Source organism: Eleutherodactylus coqui, chromosome 1, assembly GCF_035609145.1.
Source record: "Eleutherodactylus coqui strain aEleCoq1 chromosome 1, aEleCoq1.hap1, whole genome shotgun sequence".
Classification (NCBI taxonomy): Eukaryota; Metazoa; Chordata; class Amphibia; order Anura; family Eleutherodactylidae; genus Eleutherodactylus; species Eleutherodactylus coqui.
In genome coordinates this window covers 477,028,028-477,039,452 of record NC_089837.1, presented here as the reverse complement: position 1 = coordinate 477,039,452, position 11,425 = coordinate 477,028,028, and positions in this window count along the sequence as shown.

Genomic DNA, 11,425 nt, shown 5'->3' with positions numbered 1-11,425 from the left:
AAGGAAGTTTTCAACCCCATTCTTCACAGGGATGTATGTGTGCGCTCAATACGAAAAGCAGCCCCCATTGAGGCTTACGTCCCTCACCTGGCAACCGCTACAAAGCGTTTCGGTCACCAATTAGGTGATAACGGAAGTCGGCACAGATCGACCCAGACCGCCTTGATAACTTTTTTCAGCCATGATATCTCAAAAAAGTTAGTAACACAGATCTGTTTGGCGCCGCACTTTTCCAGCATCCTCCCTACTTTTTCTTAACCTATGCAAATCCCCAAAATATTGATCCTAGACGTTAACCTTTTAGACGCCGAAGTCAATGCTGACCGTGAGCTGGGGCTTCCTCTGTCTCCCAAACAGCCACCATGATGGGGAACCGTTCAAGTGACATGGCGGTCTGCGTCCTCGTGAAGGCCCCCAGGCCTGTCCTAAATTTCTTCCTATTAAGCCCTGCCTATGGCAGGACTTAATGTCTATTCACACGGGCATATTTTCTGTCCGTGTTCAGTCCATATTTTTTACTGAGTACGGACTCAATGAATTAAATTGGTGTATTCAGACATGCATTTTCGTGTGCGTTAAAAAAAAAAAAAAAATATTCAGCATGTCCTAATTTGGGCCGTCTCCCAGCTGTTAGTCCTCCATGAAAGTCTACAGTGAGAACGGATTCTACATGCCTATTCACTGTATTTATATATGTTGCCAGGAGACAGTGAACAAATAGTGACATCAGTTGGGCCTTTTTGCTTTTTTTTGTGCAGTGTAACCCACAACACGAATGCAACTCCCCCCTCCTCTCCACCCCTTGCCAGCTGTCTGCAATGGGAAAGGGTGGGGTGGACCAGGAGCTAGTGTGCTAAAGTCCCGCCTCCTTGCTAGTAGCTCCCATAAGCTGGAGAGGGGGAGGGACTAGCTCTGCTAAGCTCCTGCCCCCTCCCCTTATCGTAAGCCAGCAAGGAGCTGAGAGGGTAAGGGGGTGGCAGTTTAGCAGAGCTGAAATCCCATTCCCCGGCTGACGGTATCCCGGGGCTGTGGCATATATGTGCCTTGGCCGTCTAAAACGGGAGTTGCAGCCATGACTTGGTCACGGCTACTTCCCATTCATGTGATTTTCGGCCGTGCTGTGGCCATGAAAATCATCGCGCCTGTGTAAATGAAGCCTTAGGCTGCATTCCCACGAATGTATATCGGCTCGGTTTTCACGCCGAGCCGATATACGTCGTCCTCATGTGCAGGGGGGGGGGGGAGGATGGAAGAGCCAGGAGCAGGAACTGAGCTCCCGCCCCCTCTCTGCCTCCTCTCCGCCCCTCTGCACTATTTGCAAGGAAAGGAGGTGGGGTGGGGCCAAGTGCTGAGAATTAGCCCCGCCCCTATTCTGCCTCCCCCCATTGCAAATAGTGCAGAGGGGCGGAGAGGGGGCGGGAGCTCAGTTCCTGCTCCTGGCTTTTCCATCCTCCCCCCCTGCACATGAGGACGATGTATATCGGCTCGGCGTGAAAACCGAGCCGATATACAGTCGTCTGAATGCAGCCTTATACACATCATACCGGGGTTAAGATCACAAACAAGAACCCACCAATTAAAATAACTGGCATTGCTGTTACTGGCTGGAGACTTGGTAGTTTGCAGCTCCAACAGGATACGTTTCCTCTGGACTGTGAACCTCTAGCAGGGTTCATACACGTCATCGAAAACCTGGAATTTGCTGAAAGTCGTGGAATACCTGGAAATGTCATGGAATTTTCTGATTTGTCATGGATTTTTGTTTTTTGTCATGGAATTTTTTATGAGTCTTGCTAAAAGTCGAATTGGTGTTTTTTTTTACACCCGTATCACTGAGATTACTTTTTCTTGTATTTAAGTTAATTGACTGCAGTTCATACGCTAACGATGGGAGGACGGCTGGGTGATCAACAGAGTCAAAGACGCTGGTTTGGCAAAACATTCCAAGCTGTTTTCTGGAGAGTAAAGTCTTTTAAAAAAAAAACTTTGGGCAAACTGGCTTAGGCCTCATGTCCACGGGCAAAATATGATTTAAGATCCGCAGCGGATCTCCCGCATGCGGATCCGCATCCCATAGGGATGCATTGACCACCCGAGGGTAAAAACCTAGATAAATACCCGCGGATGGTCAATAAAAGGGATTTTAAAAAAAATGGAGCATGAAAAAATCTGGACCATGCTCCATTTTCGTGCGGGTCTCCCGCGGGGACGGCTCCCGCGGGCTTCTATTGAAGCCTATGGAAGACGTCCGGATCCGCGGGAGACCTAAAATAGGAATTTAAAAGTATTTACCCATCCGGAGCGGACCGGGAAGGTCTGCTCTTCCTCACGGCCGGATCTTTCTTGCTTCGGCTCGGCGGATGTGCCTGGCGCATGCGCGCGGCACGTCGACGACGTGCCGCCGGCGTGACGAATTCATCCGCCGGCCGAAAAAGAAGATCCGGCCGTGAGGAACAGCAGACCTTCCCCGCCCGCTACGGATAGGTAAATTCTTTTAAATTCTTATTTTCAGCCCTCATGTCTGCGGGGCAGGAGGGACCCGCTGCAGATTCTACATGTAGAATCCGTAGCGGGCCTGATTTTCCCCGTGGACATGAGGCCTTAATGTAATCCTGTTGTAGTGCTGGTGTAGAGTCTGTAATGTTTAGGGAACTACTGGCAGAACAAGAGTTCACTTAGGCCCCCAGTCCACGGACGTGTATTCGCCGGCGGTAATCACGCCGGCTGACGCTTTCCATAGCATTGCTATGGAAAGTGCTGACCCCTGTCCACGAGCAGAGAATCATTGCGATTCTCTGCTCGCGGCAGGCAATTCGCAGCATGCTGCGAATTGCCCCGATTCTCTGCGGCCAGCCTATCTATCAGATAGGGCTGACCGCCGGAGATTCGGCGGCGGCTCCCGCGGCGGAGATTTGCCGCGGGACTTCGCAACGCCCGTGGTTAGGGGGCCTTAAACATTACAGATTTTCTTAAGCGTTTCTTGTAAAACTCAGTTTCAGGCTTATTGACATGGACGTATATCGACCAGGTTTTCACGCCCAGACGATATACGCTACCCCTTTGTGCAAGGGGAGGAGGTGGGGCGGGAGCTAATGTGCTAAGCTGCCGCCCCCTCTCCGCCCCTCACCACTGTTTGCAATGGAAGAGACGGGGTGGAGCTTAGCCAATCCTGCTCCTTCTATTGCAAACAATGACAGGGGGCGGGAGCTCAGCACACTAGCTCCTGCCCTGTCCTGCCTCCTTCCCTTGCAGAGAAGGGCAGCGTATATCGGGCGGGCGGGAAAACCTGGCCGATATACATCCATGTGAATAAGCCCTCAAAGTGTATATACTGTGTACTTAATACACAAAATTGCAGCGATATCGCAACTGTATGATATTGCTACATTTTTGCACGGCAATATCACAATTTTGTGTCACAAGTTTGTAGCGCTCTTTTCCCAGGATTTTTAGTGGGTGGGGGGTGGGGGCTTGAAATATAAGCGCTGCACCGAAAATAAGCCCTGGCTGCATTTTTAAAAAAAAACATCACCTAAGAGGCGCTTCAGCTCCGCATCTCCTTGGCAGCTCCGGCAGACTTGCTTGTAGTTTTCAGTCAGCGCCACCTGGAGGTTTAAAATCCCCACCTCCAGGAAGCACTGGCTGTGATTGGTTCTCGAGCGCCGCCGCTCAGCCAATAATGGCAGCGCTTGATGAACCAATCATCCTCCCCTGGAGACAGGGATTTTGAATCTTCAAACCAGGTGGCGCTGACTGAAAACTACAAGCAAGTCTTCCGGAGCTGCCGAGGAGACGTGCGGCGGAGCTGACAGCGCCACTTAGGTAATGCATTGTTGTGTTTTATTTTTTTTATACAGATAGGGTTTATTTTAGGGCTTTTACAGTAGGATTTCGTGTGATGCAACACAAAGGAAGGCTCCATAGGGAAACATGGGCTACAAAACATAGCAAATCGTGGGCTGTATAGCCATGACACGATTTTGTATTCTCGCAATGTAGCAGCCTACAAAACATCGCTAACGTGAAGGAACCCGTAGGAAAACACGGGCTGCACATACATGTGATTTGTAGCGCTGTTGCAGCGCATAAAAATCAGTCAATTTTTTTCGCCTGTGTGAAGCCGACCTAAACCTTTCATTGCATGTATTTCGAGTTCCACGACTCGGGAGGTGGAGTCGGCTAACTACACTCTTCTGCAGCCCGCAGCCCTTCAGACTGCACACCCCAGCCGACAGTTGGGATTGACAGTTACTGACTTGCTGAAAAACATATTTGCATGCAGCGCTTGAGAGGTGACAAGTTCAGGGCCATGCACTTATGATGGGGGGGGGGGGGCGAACCTAAAGGTTCCTTCACACTGACAAATAATGACAATAATCTGTATTTGTATAGCGCCAACTTTCAAATAATATCGCATCGCTGCCGCCTGCAATTTTCTCGTATGATAGGCGGCAAAAGGTGTTGCTAATGTTAAAAATGCATTGCACAAATATTGCAAGTTCGTGCGTTGCTATACGATAAAACTGAGGCTCCATAGGGAAACATGGGCAATAAAAAAAAAAGGCAGAAAGATAGGACAGGCAGCGATTTTTCCAAATCTCGCAACTTCGCAAGACAGAAAACATTGCAGATGGGAATGAAGCCATTGAAAAGCATTGGTTTCATAATTCAGCATTTTCTCGCACTCTCGCTTCACTCAAAAATCACACAATTTTCTCGCAAGTGTGAAGGCAGCCTAAGTGCCTAGCGACGACCCTGAGTACAGCACAAAATACAATCTTACCACAGTACAGTGACCATATAGCAGTGTATACCAACTCTACACAGGCAATCTGCAGACCACATAAGTTATTATAGTACCGTTATATCCACTCCATCTGGTCCAGACCACTGTGACAGCTTCTCCTGGCTACAACTTTTGTTCTGCAGAATGTGACACACAGATATCTTTGGCTTGTCACTTTTCTAGCACCTTCTCTACATTTTCCACCCCTTTATACATTTTCCCCATTTTTAGTGCCCCTAATAGAAAAATGCCACCTGTGCTTTTCTAGACACTAATAGCATTCCTCTTTTGTGCCCCCTGTAGGCCCAACACTGTAAGTGCTACTTATGGTAAAATCATGGCAGTTACTGCTCTCAGTGATTCCCAATGGCTATGGATTAAAGATTTTGGCCTCATGTCCACGGACAAACTTGAATTGTGGAAGCTGCGCGGGTAACTGCAGTTCAATATGCACCGTGCAGAAGAAAGAAGATCTGGCCTCGGCGGCAAAAACCTGCACAGCAGCCGGACGGGTAAATAAATTTCTTTTTAGGCCTCATGGCTGCGGGTATGGGTGGAAACCGCAGCAGGATTCCACACTTGGAAACTGTGCATGCTCGTGGACATAGACGTGAAATCTATTGATTTTTACACAAGGTTTTTTGCATACAGTGAGGTCATGATGAAATTGTGGTAATGCTGCAAATTTACTAGGCCTTCTCAACGACTATATTTTGGTTCGAAACCCTAACCTAAATGATAACCATAGTGTGCTCTACAACCTATATGAAACTAGACCTATAGATTCTGCAGGTTGCATCCACATTATCCAAGAGACACATCATATTGACAGATGTTGAAAGAGTCAGACGCTCCTAAGGATATAAGATTCCCTACAATGGTACTGTGTGATCATCAACACAGGGTCAGCTCTCAAAGTATTAGTGTGGCCTATAGCAACCAATCAGATTCTAGCTTTCAACTTCCCAGAACTTTTTTAAAAATGTGAAACTTTCTATAGTTGGTTACTATGGGTAACAGTGACACTTGGGACGTTTAAGGCATTATGCCGGGATGTTTTATGACATCTGTTAACCTGCTCCATGGACAATAAGCCATAAATGGCAGACTTTATTCTGCTTATGTTTTCCAAGATAACGCTGATCATAAAAGTAAATTTAGAATTTATCAGAAAAAGGGAGTCATTACAATAAGTTTCGACATTTTCACCTGCCGCGATAGTAAAAAAGCAGAATATGAAACCAATGATTCACAATGGTTTCCTTCCTATCTGCGATGTTTTCACTGATGCCATGTTGAAAGATAAAAAAAAAATCGCGGCATCCTCTTATCTTTCTGCAATGTGTGATTTTTAAAAAAATCTCCCATGTATTCCTATAGAGGCTTCTTTTTATTGCATCACAACTAGAGATGAGCGAGCATGCTCGTTCGAGCATTAGCATACTTGAAAGTACTCGTTACTCAAGCAAGCACCACGCGATGTTCGAGAAAATTTCACCCTCTCCTCCCCACATGATTAGCGGCTTTTTTAGCCAATGAACATGCAGGGAAGGCTTTGGCACCTCCTGCTATGACTTGCCAACCCTGTGCACTTCTATAGCTGTGATTGGCTGGCCAGATCAGGTGACCTAGGATCATAAAAACTCAGGTCACCTGATGCCTCACACAGAGGCTGGATTAGCTGAGGGACAGAGCTGCTGTGAATGAGGGAGAGCATTAGTGTAGGTTAGAAGGAGCGTTTAGCAGGCATCCATCTTCAAAGAACCCAACAGTCCTTTTTAGGACTACAACTCCACTTTTGTGCATCATCAGTTTGGCTGCCTGGGACCAGTAGTGTGCACAAAGCATTCACAAGCATCCCGGCTGTATACTGCATACTGTTACAGGTTCTATACAGTATACTGCTACTGGTGTACACAGACTATATAGGAACTAACCAAACTCCTCTTATTTTTAATTTTTTAATTTGTTTTTGGCTGAAAGCATTTGGATAATAGGCCCAAGTGTGTGTCCTGTCCATCCACACTATATAACAAGAAGGTACTTATTTTACACTGTCTATTTTTTGTTTAAAGCGTACGTAAAATACCCTTAGTCTGTGTCTTGTCAATCCGCACTATATATCAAGACTGTACTCATTTTACACTGTCTGTCTATTTTTTGTTTAAAGCATACGTAAAATACCCTTAGTGTGTATCCTGTCAATCCGCACTATATAACAAGACTGTACTCATTCTACACTGTCTATTTTTTGCTAAAGTGTACGCAAAATACCCCTGTGTATGTCCTGTCGATCCGCACTATATAACAAGACTGTACCCATTTTACATTGTCTATTTTTGGCTTAAAGCGTACGTAAAATACCCTTAGTCTGTGTCCTGTGAATCCGCACTATATAACAAGACTGTACTCATTTTACACTGTCTATTTTTGGCTTAAAGCATACGCAAAATATTTCACAGTTTGCGTAGCATTTTGACGCAGTGCATTATACAACATGATCAACACTAGGGGTAAGGGTCAAGGACGAGGATGTGGACGTGGATGTGGGCGTCCGCGTCCGAATGAGGGTGTGGGCAGAGGCCGGGGTCCTGGGTGGGGTGAAACAGTGCCTGCTGTTGAGGAAGAAGTAGAACACCACCAAAAGCCAGACTCCTACTGTACACTGATGAAGGGCAATAACCCGGAAACAGCTGTATGTACATGGAGTCTGGCTTTGCTTTTAATTCCCAGTCATTGTAACAAGGCTTGTATAAAAGGTCTGACTTTGACTTGAAGGAATGCTGCCTTTCAATATGCTGGCACTGAGATACAATCCCCCTCCCAGGACGCAGGCACGAGCGTCTCCCGCCCTGCACCCACCCCTTCACCTGCATGGTCCTCCACTGCCTCCACCAATGTGTCCCAGCGCAGCTTTCTGCTGTCCATAAAACAATCATTAGAGCGCAAGCGCAAATATGCAGCCACCCACCCGCATGCTCAATTACTAAACATGCATGTCTCCAAACTGCTGAGCCTGGAGATGCTGCCATATAGGCTGGTAGAAACTGACACTTTCCGCAACCTCATGGCGGCAGCTGTCGTTCGCTACTCAGTTCCCAGTTGCCACTATTTTGTCATGGAATGTGTCACGGAATATCAACCGTGCCCTCACCAACACGGTTACTGGGAAGGTCCACTTAACCACCGACACGTGGACAAGTGCTGGCTGGCAGGGACACTACATCTCCCTGACGGCACATTGGGTTAACCTGGTGGAGGCTGGAACCGAGTCTGACCCTGGGTCTGCTCACGTGCTACCCACACCGAGGATTGTGGGTCCTACCTTGGTCATGGTTTCTCTGGCTTATTATGCCATCTCCTCCAACCCCCCTTCCTCCTCCTCCACCTCTCAATTACCACATGTGAGCACGTTGCCTTCAGTCAGTAGCTCGAGGTGCTGTTGCACTGCCGTGGGGAAGCGTCACCAGGCCGTGCTGAAACTCCTGAGCTTAGGTGAGAAGAGGCACACCGCCCATGAGCTGTTACAGGGTTTAACGGAGCAGACAGATCTGTGGCTTTCGCCGCTGAACCTCCAACCAGGCATGGTCGTGTGTGACAATGGGCGTAACCTGGTGGTGGCTCTGCAGCTTGGCAGACTAACACACGTGGCATGCCTGGCCCATGTGTTCAATCTGGTGGTTCAGAGCTTTCCTCAAAAACTACCCCAATTTGTCTGAGCTACTCAGCAAGGTGCGTCACGTGTGTGCATATTTCAGAAAGTCCACCACAGATGCTGCCATCCTCAGGACACTGCAACAGCACTTCCAGTTGCCAATTCACCGACTGTTGTGCGCGCTGGAATTCAACTTTGCACATGTTGGTCAGAGTTTACGAGCAACGTAGAGCCATTGTTGAATACCAGCTGCAACATGCCCATCGGAGTGGTAGTCTCCGCGCTTCTTAAAAGAGGAGTGGGCATGGATGTCTGACATCTTTCAGGTGTTAGGAAACTTTGAGGAGTCAACACAAATGGTGAGCGGCAATGCCACGATTATCAGCGTAACCACCTCACTGCTTTGCCTGCTGAGAAGGTTGCTGCAAAGCATTAAGGCCGACGCTTTGCAGATTGGGTGTCGAAGCTGGACACGTGACACGAACTTGCGCTGTACGCCTTGAAGGTGCTGGCCTGCCCTGCCACTAGCGTGTTATCAGAAAGGGTGTTTAGTGCTGCTGGGGGGATTATTACGGATAAGCATACCCGCCTGCAACTGACAGCACTGACAGGCTTACACTTATTAAGATGTACAAAGCCTGTATTTCCCCAGACTTCTCTTCTCCACCGGTGGAAAGCAGCTTAACATAAAGTATCTTTAAGCTGAAACTGGAGACCCATGCACCCTCTATCACCCCAAAAAAGGGGAGAAGTAGCTTGGTCTATCCTTCTCTGATCTTCCTCCTCCTAACCAGCATGTCAGCACGCTGAACAACTAATTCTTCAGAGGGCCAAAAGGCTCTGTAAAAACTATTTTTTTGGAGGGCTGCCTCCAGGCTCTGTCAAAACATTTTTGTTCTGAGGGCCGCCTCCAGGTTCTCGCCCCTAATTTCCAAGAGGTTCACCACTAGAGTTCAGCAAACATGCTGGTTCCAGCTTCATACACCCACAGAGTCCACAAATGTATCCCAGCGCAGTGTCCAGCTATCTGACACTGAGACAGAATGAATTGTCCTGGTCTGGCCACTCTAATTTCTTCATAGTACATGCTGTCTTTTCCTGGGGCACTGGTTAAAAAGCCCCTCGGGGAAAGGCAGGGGCTAGGACAGGCGGTAGTTTGCCTGTCGGTGGATTGCCACCTGGATCCCATTAAGCAAGTACGAGCTCTATGTTAAAAAAAATATTTCAGGGGTTCACCTGCTCTCTGGGTAAATAAATCTTTCAGGGGTACAACTATATCTTTGTACACAAATTTTTCAGCGGTTCGCCTATACTCTTCGTACACAAATTTTTCAGGGGTTTGCCTATACTCTTGGTAAACAAATACACTGCACTCTCGCTCAATAAATCATTCAGGTTCTCACTTGCAATCTCGATAAAAAAAATGTCTTCTTTTTAAAATGGGTTGTTTTCTTCATTAAAAATGTAGAAGTACTGGCGTCTGAGTCCCCCCTATGCTGGCATTTGTGGCTAATGAAATGCTGCGACGGAGGTGGCATGGGATGGCACTTACAATCATACATTAATTTGTTTGCGATTTGTCAGCTATGAAGTACAAATTTAGAAGGGTCACACGGCGTACAAAAACGTATCCCAACGCGATGTCCATCTTTGGCCATCAATTTCTTTACAGTTTATGCTGTCTTTCTCTGGGGCAGTGGTTAACAAGCCCCTCGGGGAGAGGCAGGGGCTGGGACAGGCGGTAGCTTGACTGTCGGTGGACCACCACCTGAATCCCATTAAGCTGTCGCTCAAAAAATCTTTCAGGTTTTTGCCTGCACTCTTGGTAAACAAATCTTTCAAGGGTGCACCTATACTCTTGGTAAACAAATCTTTCAGGGTTTCACTTGCACTCTTGGTAAACAAATCCTTTTAGGGGTTCACCTATACTCTTGGTAAATAAATCTTTCAAGGGGTTCACCTGCACTCTGAGTAAAAAAATCTTTTGTTTTAGAATGGGTTGTTTGTGGCTCATGAAATTTTGTGACGGAGGTTGCATGGGATTAGAATTATGATCATACGTTAATTTATTGTCGGTCGGCTATCTCCCACAATTTCAAAGAGGGTCACTGCCAGGCCCTGCCAACCATCTGCAGTGTGTGTCTCCTGTTCCTTCTCATCCAATATGCACTTATAAATAGACATGAAGGTGGTGTGGCTATCAAGCGACCGTGTGGCATGAGGACAGCTGAACGCTGCACTGGGAAAAATTGCAGTACGCTGTGGACTACTGAGTAGGCGAAGGGGTGCGCCTTACCCCGTCTGGGATGGGAACAGCTGGATGCTGCGCTGGGAAAAATTTCAGTACGCTGTGGCCTACGGAGTAGACGAAAGGGTGCGCCTTACCCCGTCTGGGATGGGGACAGCTGGACGCTGCGCTGGGAAGATTTCAGTATACTGTGGACTACTGAGTAGGTGAAGGGGTGCGCCTTACCCCGTCTGGGATGGGTACAGCTGGACGCTGCGGAGAGAAAGAGACTGACTATCTTTCCTGGCTGGCGTAAAAGTGCCCAGCCGAAATGTGCAATTTTGTCCAGCTGGGCGCTGTTACGCAGCGTAACCACCTCCCTGTCTGATCTGAAGAATTGGAATCCAATGCATGAGATGGTAGCGGATATCGGCCGTCCGTGAAAACGGCAGCTGATATACGCTCGTGTGAAAGAGCCCTGAGGGCCATAATAGTGGAGGAGGTAGATGTGCTTCACAGGGTAGCATTGTATAGCTTTACACTATATTCCTAATCATATTTTTGCTTGATGAAATTAATATTTAGATCTCTATAGATCCCATAACGAGAGGAAAGCAGTTTTTCTTTACAGTCAAATGAGTCTCTTTTGATCTTCTAAGGCCCTAAGCCCTCCGTCCTTCCTTTCTCCATACTAAGCACAGATCACCCATCACCTCTGTCATCACAAGACACTCATCAGTTCTCATGACAGTCACAA